Source organism: Chinchilla lanigera, unplaced genomic scaffold, assembly GCF_000276665.1.
Source record: "Chinchilla lanigera isolate Chin_1 unplaced genomic scaffold, ChiLan1.0 scaffold00011, whole genome shotgun sequence".
NCBI lineage: Eukaryota > Metazoa > Chordata > Mammalia > Rodentia > Chinchillidae > Chinchilla > Chinchilla lanigera.
The window spans coordinates 32,683,078-32,696,207 of record NW_004955412.1 but is presented as its reverse complement, the minus strand read 5'-3'; positions in this window follow the sequence as shown (position 1 = coordinate 32,696,207).

The window sequence follows — 13,130 nt, the reverse complement described above, 5'->3', positions numbered from 1 at the left end:
TCATCCATCTGTGTATAGAAAAATCTCTTGTAGAACAAAGAACTAATAAAGGCTTTTCATATATATATATATATATATATATATATACACATTGGGAAACCAGGAAACCAGACCTGTAGTCCTTCCCTTCAGTATATAGATTACTTTGAAGATGCCATATGCCTCCATGAATGTTTAAAGTGCTTTTACAGACACTGAGACAGTATGAACTGCACTGATCTGAGAGGAGACGAGTAAAACTCAGTATCTTTCAGTTAGGGCCAGAGCCACAGTATCTGCTGCCTGACTTTTTTAATGAAAAGTCATACAGTGAACATAACTTCATGATGCTCTCTTAGGAAATAAAGAAGGGCTTCCCTAGAGGAAGTAACAAAAACTTTTCTACAGATAAGCTGTGAGGTCCACTGAATTGTTGTTACACTTGCAAATTTGGGTGAGAGACAGCTTTAATGTGACCCAAACTCTGTGTAAGCTGTGTGGCATCATGGCTTTCAAGAGACTTGAAGAGGACTTCATATGGAAGCGTGGACTCCCATGAGGTCCAACCAGCCTGACATAGAAGAAAGTTAAGGCTCTGGCAAGCCATTTTCTGTCTGTGAAGATGTGGGCACTTCATCTAATCTCTTCGCAGTTTGCCTATTAGTGAAGGGCCACTGATTTAACATTTGGCCATAGCAGGGCTTCAAAGATGATCAAATTCATTCCTATATTTTGTAAGCAATGACAACTCCTAACAATTTTGTTGCTGTTCCAGTTTATACCTAGTCATTCTTTCCAAGCTTCATGAGCTCTTTGGTGGGGCTTCTGGAAAGTGATTGGATCACAGAGGCCTGGTACCCATCAGTAATGTAATCACATTCATGTTCCCTACAATGATGTAATCCTTGTGTCATTCACGTATGTGCTAAAAGAATAAAAACTAACACAAAGGGAACCAGAGAAGTGGACACTGTATTTAATGATACAGCATGGAGAAGTGTTCTGAAATGTGTGGCAAGGACAGGCGGTGGTCACAGACAGATAACAGGAACACTGGCAGTGAAGGTGGTGGTGATAGGCCAGTAATAAGAACAGCTAGTATTTATTGTCCAGTTGCTATGGACAAGGAGGTGATAAATAATTTGCTGGAATCCTCAAATTTTGGCATAGAAATAGTCCTGTGTAGGAGCTGCTTTGATCCCTTTCATCTTACAGATGAGGAAAACGAGGCATGGAGAGTGTAAGAGCTTTTTAAGTTCACATGCTTAGGTGTGGAGCTAGGTATTTGAATTTAGGTAATTTGATTCTACAGTCATGAGCCTGACCATTTTGCCACACTGCCAAGAAAATCCAGAAAACTAAGGGCTGGACACAGAAAGGTTTATTCCATGAAGAAAATAGTTTGTGTGCCAATACCTGAGGCCAGGAGGCCTGGGGATATTCTCACCTAATGATGGCACAGGGCTGCTTAAAGGAGAGGAGTACAATTTTAACAGTAGGAAAAAGATAAACTTAGTAATTAGAGAGGTAACTGTCCATAAAATTTGATCATTTTTGTTAGAATGTGACATGTTAAGTTGAGTAATGACACCAAATATCTGTAACTTACTTTCCTGTATGTAGGTTGAGTTTCAAGCTATCCATTCAATAATGGATTTTCGTTTCACTCTTAGCTGACTTCCTGGTCTTGGGCTACGGTACATAATCACTGAGGAGGACAGACATAAAGAGAAAGGGGTGTAGTCCTCGAGGTTTTAGATTGTAAAGAAAACATAGTCATTGAAAATGGATCCACAAAGAACAAGAGAATTGGAAGCTGGCTTTCAATAGCAGTGGGATGCACAGGCATTGATAGGCAAGAATTCTGAATCCACCCAACTATATCACACCTCCATCTTCTCCTTTTCTACAGCTTTTTTCTCCACTATAAACATAGATACCCCTGTCAAGACAAGGGTGCAACCCAAAATGGCTACCCACTGCCCTGTCTCACCTCCACCGAGTGGTTTGTCCCAACTCTTTGTAGGGCTCAATCCATTTGATTCTTACATATCTCATTCTTTATGGACCCAGTGTCTGTACTGATATGTTGCTTATTTTATTTTCCACAATAGCACTTTACTTTTTTTCTTTAAAGTACTTTTCCAACACATAATTACATTTTGTGTTTTTTGGTTTTATTTGGTATTTACTCTTTCTCAAGTAGATATTCAGAACTCTGATGGAAGATATAATATCTTTCATTCACCAATATATACTCAGAGTCTGGTATGAAGTAGGTGTTATAAAATGATTGCTGAAAGAATAAAGAAAATAATGGAAGTGTGCATGCATGAATGAATGGGGTACTACCTGGGAGAACTGCCTTTTCTTATCAAGATCTAGATGACCATAGAATGTTGAAAGACTACTATCATGAGCTGAGTGAGTATAGAAAATGCACACTTTAGTTTACAACTATTCTACTCCTGGAAATAGAGACAGCAGATTCTGGAGCTCACATTACAAAAATTCTAGACAGCAAACCCTCTGGCTCTTTGAGGCCAGCACACATCTTCTTATGCCTTTCTGAAAGGAATAACTGAGACTCAACCACTAACCACCCCAGTGCTTGTCCCTTTTTATGGTTGTCAATATCAAAATGAAAATACCCATCTCTCCCGCCCCTCCCACCCTGGCCTCTACTGCTCCACTTTGTATTTTTCACTCATCTGTCATGCCTTCTACAATATCTCCTCCATAAATTTTTCAGAACGCTGTACACATTCCTTGATTTAAGCAGTGTCTAAACTTGTATCTCTTCTGGGGAATGCTACTCTCTTTGCAACCTGGGCTATACATTCCCTGCCTATGACATATGCTTCAGAGTCTGCAGAGTGTATTGACGCGTCCTTCCTGATTATTACCGGCCCTTCCATACTCATTCATTGTCTGATAGCCTTGCTTCTGTAAGGCTCATGCAATTTGTCACTCCTACCTCCAGCTCTCCTTGAGGACCTGTTGCTTATTTCTTTGTCACTTGTTGTGGTTTAGACCTAAAATGTCCCCCCCAAAGTTTCATGAGTTCAGAGGTGAGGCCTTTGGAAGGTGATTCAATCATGGAGCCCTATACTCATTCGTCAGTTATTCCACTGATGGGCCTGGTTGGAAGTGGGTCACTTTGACCTGTAGGGGTGTGTTCTTTTTCCCAACTTCTTCCTTCTCTTTCTGCTTCCTGGTTGCCATAGTTTGAGCATCTTTCCTCTTCCATGCCCTTGTACCATGCATTTCTTTCTTGGAGCTGGCTGATAATGGACTGAATCCCCTGAACTATCAGTGAAATTAAACCTCTCCACCTTTAAATTTCAGCTGTTGAATATTTTTTGTTGGGTATTTTATCTCAGTCACACAAAATGACTAATACAGCACATCACTTTCCTATTTAGCAAAGATTTTGGAAATTGCATAATTTATCCAGAACTTCTGTCATTTTGACCTCGTGACTATGATAGCTCAGTGATCTCCCACAGAGATCACAATAGTTATCATAAACTACAACTGATCAGTTTTCAAAATTATTGACATTGTTTTTATTTTCTTGCCTTGACATCCTCACTATTCTATTCTATGTTATTTTCAACAACTTATGTATTTTCAAGTCCTCTTATATGTCAGTCCAAGAATCTTTCCCCTCCAAAGTCAGCATCTCTTTTTCTAGATTTTGATCCTATATAGGTTGGATCACACATGCTTTTTGTCAATTATGGTCATGTCATCATCTCAAATGCCTCTGCCTTTGATGTCTCTTTACACTGTTCCTGCATCTTGAACTAGGTAGGCATCCAGAGATTTGTTTTATAGATGCTAGGTTCTAAGCAGTGAAACAGGGCTGAAGAAGATCACATAATGGAGCTGTACTAATTCTCCATCAGTAACCTCCACCGAAGATTCATTCACACAAGAAAAGCCTTCTTTGTTACTTGTCCTACTTATATTCCAAGCTACCACTCTCTCCCATTCTCAATTTCCCGGTAGTACTATATCCATGTAATGAGATGGAATACAGTACTAAGTAGAACTTTCTCAGTTTTTTCAGATTTGACAGCCACTTCCCACTCCACATTCTCTGCTCAGAGCAATGCTGGTTCCAATGAACTCTGGGAGAGACTAAAACCTTCCGGCTCTGAAAACCCTCCTGCTTTAGCTAGACAGGTGCTGAAGCCACATTTGAGGAGAGTGGTATTTGTGAGGAAGTAGGGAAGGGAGAGGAAATGCTCTGTCAGTTCATTCTCCTTTCTTAAGTGGAGGATTTCTGCAGGAACTGCTCATGAAGTTGGTGGCTGTCTGTAATAATAAAGTAAGTCTTACAGTTGTCACCCGGCTAATAGTCTGTTGAGCTGTAAATTCTGCTGACCTGACCTGCATTATAGGAGTGAGAGGATGAGCACTAAGAAAAAATGGAATGATTGATGAATGGCCAGAGCAGGAGGGCATGAATTGTTCCCTCGAGTTCCCAGGGGTCCTAGCCACTCATCCCTAGTCTGTCCAGCCAAGTCTATTGCTCTCAAAAGAATGAGAGTGAATAATTGTGGGCTGGGGCTTACTATGGGTTTCAGCACATTGGGGAAAAATGTCCAGAGCCTCCCAAAACTGGTCATGAGTTGCCACTTGGAAGAAGCAATTGATCTCTAGCTCTTAGAGGACAAACATCTAGAAGTGTTGCTTGCGTTGTTAGCTGGTCTTATGGAGCCTCTGACTTCCTCTCTCCTCAGTCTATAGATAATAAACCAGATCATAAATTAAGAGCAACAATTTATAGAACAGCCAGTTCTTTCTAGGCAGAGACTATCTTTTTCTGTTTTCTTTCTTCACTTGATCACCACTCCAAAGAAAACAGGAGTGCTAAGCATGCCATGTCTATAGCCATACTCATACCCAAACAACTCAAACCAAAATCTGAATTCTTATGGGGAGGAGGACTATGAATAAAATGCAAATGCATATCGTTAAACCAGACCAGTCAAAACCTTTTATAAAAGAAATTAAAGGTTACTGAATTAAACAGATATTATCAAGAATCCCTGTTGACCATTGGGAAAAGGGAGATTTGTTAGAGAAGTTGAAAGCAGTCACATTAGTAAGTTAATTAGCAGTTAGTAAGTTACATGCTTCTGATTTTATATACTCAAAGTGAGTATACCCACAGTCATATCTAGCTCAGAACACATTTTTTTATTGTCCTTACTTATGCAACATAAGTCTTTGCTTTTCCAAGTTAAAACCTTTCTCATTATTCCACTTGGATCTTAATCTCTCTAAACTTCTGCAGAAGATGATAGTGTTGATCTTCTTTTCAGTTTTTCCTATAAGTAAGTGTTTCCTACATCAAAGTAAATGAAATCAACCTCTATTTCTTCAAAACCTTTCCCTTGTTTCTGTGTCCCTCTCCCCAACAGCTACTTTTCTCTTCTTTCGTTGACATAAATTGTCTCAAAAGACTTATGACGATCTTATCTCTCTCCTTACTTATGCTCACTCCCCACTCACCAGCATGGTGCTGCCTATACCACTTGCTAAGGCTTCATAAGCCTTTATGCTAACAGATCTTTTAACCCATCTCAGCATTTTATGTTACTTTCGTACCCCTTTTGAATTTTTTCTTATTTTAATTTGTCTAACTGTTTGCTCTCATCTTTCCAGCTACTATTCTGATTCTCCTGATGGTCCATCCTTCTTTTATTGGCCTATAAAATGGAGATTATTATGCCTAGGTCCTCTCCAATTTATAATACCTTTTCCTTAAGACATTTTAATTTTAGCCATGAACAAATTTATAATATAACACAAAAAATGGTAATCCCTGCACAATGTCTGCCTGGCAAGCGCAAGGTCCAGAGTTCAATTCCTATGAAAGAAAAAAAAAAATGGCTGGGGATTTAGCTCAGTGGCACAGTGCCTGCCCAGCAAGCACAAGGTCATGAGTTCGATTTCTGGTACCGGGCAGGGGCGAGGGAGGTGGAGAATAGTAATCCCCAAAGATATACCTTAACTTTATCCTTCTTGCTAAGCTCCAGAAAGCCCCCAAGGCACTTAGTCATGACTAAATTCAAGAAGCTCTGGTCCACTTTGACCCCATGTCAGTAAATTACACCACTCTTTGCTCACTTCTTATTCTTGATCCTATGGTCTTCTTACCATCCCAAACCACTAACCAGTTCTGTTGATACTTTCCTTGTAACTATCCTCCTAATCTATTATTTCCTCTATATTTCCATCTTCTTTATCCTGGTACACCTGAATCATCCTTTCTCACTCAGATGACTGGAACAGTCTTCAAAGATCTGGCCACACCCAACCTTTGCACAAAAACTCCTACAGGGCAAAGGGAGGGATTCCTGTTGGAATGCAAATTTGGACATTTCAACCACAGCTTAAAGTCCTACGATTAAAAAGGCAAGTTCTTAATATGACCAATCAGTTCTCTAAGGAGTCAAAAGCATCAATCTCATTTCTAAACTTGTCTCTTAAATGTTGAAGTGTGTTCCACCTAAAAATTCATATATTTTAATTCTAACCCCCAATATCTCAAATTGTGATCTTATTTGAAAATCTGTTCATTACAGATATAAGTAGTTAAATTAACATGAGTTACACTGGAGAAGATTAGGTCTTTATCCAACATAACTGATATCCCTATGAAAAGGGGAGAAGTGAACACAGACTCCCAGGAAGAAAGCTTTGTAGGGATGAGGACAGAGATCGGACGATGCTTCCATAACACAGAACACCACCAGAAGATGGAGAAGAGGCATAGGATGAATTCTGCACCACATAACTCAGAAGGAACCAAGACTCCCAATCTCCAGAATTGGGAGGGTTTTCTTTCTCGTGCACTTACCATATTCCTTCTTCTTCTGGGAGCTACAGCAGTGCTGGATTTCCTTACCACCTAGTAACTGGAGTTCCTCCTACAGAAGAATGCTGCAAAGGTCCTTCTGTTTGTCTGGAATGCTTTCCCTTTCCCTTTTACTTTGTTAATGTCTTACTAATTGCCCAGTTCCACAGCAACAGGGAGACCACAGCCTAAATGAGGTCCATCTATTATTCAAGCTGCTTCAGTTCATAATTGTGCATCATTAGAGTAGTTCTGGAGGTACTGCAATGTCTGTCATGAGGCACACAAGCAAAACAGGCTTGTTGTTGAATGAAAAACTGAAAAGGTAACTAAATACATATTCTGGGATAATTCAAATGTGAGCCCAAGCAGACTCTGTCACCCACTCTTCTCCATTCTCCTGATGATTTACTCCTTCCACTATGACAGAATTTGCCACATTGCATTCCATTCATTATCCTGCATGTCCATCTCACATATGGCGACCTTCTTAGGAGAAGGGACTGTGATTCCTTTGGGTCTTGTGCTTCCCAGTGGTATACTGTGCCTGCACCTTAGTGGGGACTCTACAAATATTTGTGAAACTGAAATGCATTGAAATCACAAGGGATGATGGACTATGATGTGCTGAACAAATGGAAGGCATAATTACAATTAACCAAATGCTCTGAATTATTTTCTCCTGCACTAAGGAGTTGTTCAATTTTCTGCTCCTGGTAAATACTGTTATGCCCAGAAAGTTCTTCTGTTCAGCCTGAAGCCTATGTGGAAGGAAATTAAATGCCTCTCCCTTAGATTCATTTATAACTCACTCCTCAGTTGATGTGCTTCACAATGCCTTTTGAGAATTCTATTCAATTCTCTCTTTCCCTTATCCTCCCTCCTCCCTTAGATGTTTGTAACCCAGGGGAAAACAAAACACTTAAGTGCAACTAACACTATAATCATACACAGTTTTGAATTGCACTAAGAACAAACAGAAATTGGGAAGTCTTCTGTGTTCTCTCTTGTCTTCCTGACTTGAACGCTTGTATTTGGACACTTTAAATGCAAACGCAGGGTAAAGTAACAGTGTTTTACATTTAGGGTTAGCCATGGAAGTCCATTTAGTCTGAGCTGAAATAACATAACCATAATTACTTCTCTAACCCAGAGATGTTTTTCTTTGTTGTAATCAATGAATATGGAAGACATAAAAATGTTAAAAAACATGTAAACATGATAGAAAAATGCTCTTTTCAATTAAGCAATGATAACATAGATAATTATCTATTTCTATACTGTATTCCTTTTCATCTAAGGTTTTCAAGATACTTTTAAGGACTAATTCTATTACTTTAAAATCAGAGAATAAGTACTTTACAATTAACCTAAAATAAAAACCAGATACTTATTAATTAAGTAAGGTCATCCAGATGGTTCATAGCAAATTCCTTCATTCAATCAAGATATAATATGCATCTCTTGAGGGCAAGTGAGCTAAAACTGTTTATCACATAGATTTTCCCACTTATAATTTCATACTTTCCTGGTGCCACAACAATTTAATAGTCTTGTGAAGGGCAGGACAAGATATCTAGATGAATTCACAGACTGAAGAACCCTGTTTGGAACTTGCACAGCCTCCAGTAGCCAGGTTTTCTTTTCACCAATATTACAGAAGAAAATCACCTCCCAAGAGTTGAAGAAAACTGTCCACTGTCAGCTGGGCATGGTGCTGCATGCCTGTATCTAGCACTCAGAGAATGGAGCAGGAGGATCACAAGTTCAGGCCCAGTCTGACTCAGGATAAAAGCCATGGATTCAATCCCCAGTTTAAAAAGAGAAAAGAAAAGAAAAGAATTTCCACGGCTTTTGAGATATCGGGGCATGATAATCAGAAGTAAGATCATTTTTGTCTCCATTCTGAACACTAATTCTGAGGTGTTTCTATGGAACAAGAATACTGTTTCTTTAAGACTCAGCTCACTTGTCTCTTGCATATCAGCATCAAAGAGAAGAGAAGAGGAGAGAACAGAAGACGAAGGAAGGGAAGGGAAGGGAAGGGAAGGGAAGAAAAGGGAAAGGTAGGGATGGGGGAAGCAAGCTACTTCTCTGCCCAAATGGATGCTCCTTTAAGTCTAGAGACAAGGTGCTCCCCTACATATATATGGTTTCCCTTTATTATCTACATGTATTTGGAATGTAAATAAATCAGTGAACACTAAAATCCCATCTCCACTACTACTTTCGTTTTTGTAATTTCCCCTTTCTCATCTGCCCTATCCTGTAGAATATTATTAAGCCAGTGGAAAGTCAATGAGCCCTTCACTCAAATATTAGAATGCATCTGAATTCCACACAAAAGTAACATATTACATTGACACCATGAAAAACGATTCACGAGAGACTTTGCTGCTTCCCCTGCCTTTATCAGTTACTCATTCAAGACACTGAAACCAGCTGTTACAAAGGGCTGATATTTGCTTTACAAAAGAAGAAAGGCTCCCTCTGTATGCACATTCTTATTCTTCCTACTATTTGAGTGTTAATAGTATTTGACAGGCTGGTAATTTGTTTTTTTAAAAACCATAATTCATTTAATGCCATTTTGCTCTATTATTGTACATTTTACACATTGGTGCATGGAAAATATTGTTGAATTTTAACAGTTCTATTCCTTCCACTGATCCTTCATTTGAGAGATCTCCATAAGCGTCTTTGAGGACACAGGATGTGTTGTAGGATGCTTCGTAGAAATACTAGGAGGCCATGAGAATGAGAGAAGGGAGAGGGGGAAAAATCACAGGGAGATGAAACAGAAACAAAGATAGAGGGATAATTACATGGGGTGACAATTGCATGAGGAAACAATAAGACTGAGGAGAAAGAGAATGTTAAGAAAGCACCCTAGCTTTAGCGTTAGCACACACTGGATCCTGACCCCTTCTCTTGTACCCATAAGGGATACAAAGGGGTGTTGACATGCTTGACTATTTACTCAAGAGATAGGAGGGCACCTTCTTACCTCGTACACACACAATTACACAAAAGTCAGGAAGAAGGCCCAGGCAGAATCTCACATATATATTTAAGATTTTTGTTCACAAGGAAACTATAGATAACCCTCTACATCCATGGAATCAACTAACTTCAGATTAAAATATTTTAAAAATGGGCTGGGGGTGTAGCTCAGTGGTACAGCATGTACTTTGCATATACACAGCACTGGTTTCAATCTCCAGCACCAAAAAAGTATTATGGAACATGTGCACATATTTTTCTTGTAATTATCCTTTAGTGTAGAACAACGATTTCATTGCATTATGTATTGTGAGTAATCCAGAGGTGATTTTAAGTGTACTATACAGTGGGCTGGGATTTAGCTCAGTGGCACAGCGCCTGCCTGGCAAGCACAAGGTCATGAGTTTGGTTCCTGGTACCCAGAAAAAAACCAAAACAAAAAAATTTTTTTTAAAAAAGAGTGTACTATACAGAAGGACGTGCACAGGTTATATGTAAATACTATGCCATTTTATATGAGGAACTTCAGCATTTGCAGATTTGAGTTTGGGGGGTGCCATGGAACCAACACCCCCTGGATACCGAGATTGTTGTAATTCTACTAATCTCATTGGGTACGAACTGGCAGGCTGAGGAAGGGTCTATGAAGTCAACCTCATCCCTAAACCATCCTGGTGCAGTCAGTGGTATAAGAATGCCCCGTATCTGCCAATCTGATACTTAGAGACTAAACACAGAGAAACAATACGAACACAGCACCCCTGCACCACATACACCTTGGACAAACCCTCTTTCCAGGGAACCCTTTTGGTTACTTCAGGCCAAACATGCAGAATGCTGCATCAGTTTTAAAACCACTTATGCCACTAGACCTTGGAAACAACCCAAATGTCCATCAACTAAGGAATGGATAAAAAAGATGTGTTCCTTTTTTTTTTCCAGTACCAGGAGTCAAACTCATGACCTTGTGCTTGCCAGGAAGGTGCTGTGCCACCGAGCTAAATCCCCAGCCCCTGGGATGTGTTCCTTTTCATGGAGTACTACTCAGCCATCAAGAAGGATAAACTGGAGACTTTTATAGGTCAGTGGATGAAACTAGAGACCATACTCATAAGTGGAATAAATCAGAAGCATTTGTGTAAACATCATGCTGTCTCCCTAGTGTGAGAAGCTGAAAGAATAAATAAGATCCAAAATATACAATAGACATTGTAAAATAGGAAGAAACTTCAGAAGGAAAGAGAAACTGGGATGAGGGAATGGAGAAAAGAAGGAAGGGAAAAGAAAAAAATATATATATATAAATGATAGTTAAGATAGTTACACTATTAATTTCTCCTAGTTTATTGAAAAGAAAGGTTTATACTAATATTATTGGACAATTTAATGCTGATATCTTGTACTCTGAGTAAGTAATTTAAAGATAACAGTACATACTATGCAATAAATTAACCATTGTTATACTCCTAATATCTTGTTTTTAAATGTGGGGGGGTTGGCTTTAAAATAAAAAATAAATCTACCTGTGCCATTTATTGTATGGCCAATGAGTGCCCAGTGCTGTGTGTTGCACTTTGCTTGTTCCCCTAATCCTCACAGCTTTTCAGCAAAATAAGTGTCATTCCTATTTTACTGATGATTAAATAGAATCTGAGGACTTAAACATTTGACTATGCTCACAAAGTTAATAAAGATCAGAGCCAAAATTCAGCATAGATACTGTCATGATTTGTGTCTAGGTGTCTCCCCAGAGCCTCATGCAGTCATGGGGCTGGCTTCTAGAGTTTTTGATTGGTTCATAATCCAACGCTGGTGTTATGGGTGTGAGTGCTACACCTGCCCTGGGGCTGGTGTCCTTCATACAATATGAGGGAGGGAAAGAGGCTTTTTCTCTGCAGCTCCTTCCTTTTTGCTGTTATTGCTTTTGCTGTTTTCCAACACCATGAACTGTTACCCTCTGCCATGGGTCATTCTGCCTTGGAGCCAGTTGAGTATAGACTGAAACCTCCAAAAACTATGAGCTAAACAAACCTTTCCTTCCTTAATTTTGGGTGTTGGGTATTTTGTCTCAACAATGAGAGAAAAGTAAGACAGTTGCTTTTGAAGAGCCCAAGTGTCTACCAGAGTGACCCCTTGACTTGCTGACCCACCCAGAAAGAGGGGAGAGAGGCCTAGTCAGCTTAGTGCTCTGGGTAACTGACTGAAGCATCTTTCACAGTGCAGGAACCATCCTGCCTGGATCACAAGAATGAGTAGGTCTGCAGTTAAAGATCTCACCCATCCATTGCTCAAAGATGAAAATAAAGTTACCGAGGAAGGTAGGCACAGGAATGAGGTACTTCGTTTCAGCTCCAGGATGGTAGGAGATCAAGGTTGGAAACTTAGACCAAGTGGTGTTCCTTTTTCCACTGCTGTTGCCTTCCAGGATACACTGAGAGCATACTCATTTCTCTATGCTGACTTGTGAAATAGGATTAACAATCCCTACATTTCATCTTCTTACGCTTTGAGGAGAAAATCCATTTGGAGACCTCTTGGGGTTATGCAGTGATACTGAAGATGAACAATCCTTACAATCCTCAGTTCCACTTCTAGGCTTGCACCTAAGAAAAGGATCTGGGATATGCACAAGGAGGTGTAGACCCAAATGCACATGGCAGCAGTATCTATAGTAGCCAAATACATGGAGGTACTAGGTGTACTGCAGTACACAGATGGGTGAGTACATAATGTTACTGACCATGCTAAAAAATGCATTTCTCAACAGAAAAATTACAGAACTTTAGCTCATTTGTCAAGTGGAAGAAGGTCCCAAATAAAACAGAGACTGTGGAATATAAGTGGTATGTTAACCTTTTCATAAGTTTAAAACATGCCCATACTTTCTGTTGTTTAGTGACACATATGTATGTGCTAGAAATACCTTGGGGTGACAGATAGCAAATTTAGCAGAAAAAAGACTCTCCGGAGTCATCAGCTGGGCAGGTCACTTATTTTGTTAGTTTGGATACCAGATATGCTATCATTCATTCTCTCCCTCTTTTTCATATGTCTAATAAACTTCATAGGAAATATTTTGGTAGGAAAATATGTAAAACAAACAGAGATGGATGAGCCCCAACCAGCAGCAATCATCAGAATGGGTGAGGATTCTGACCTATGGAGAGCCAAGCCAGAGAACAGACCACTGACAACATGAAGGATCTGTCACTCCTGGAACCGAGGCAGCACCTCTTCTCAGTGGACCATGGTGCTCCTTTGGTGTCCACCAGGG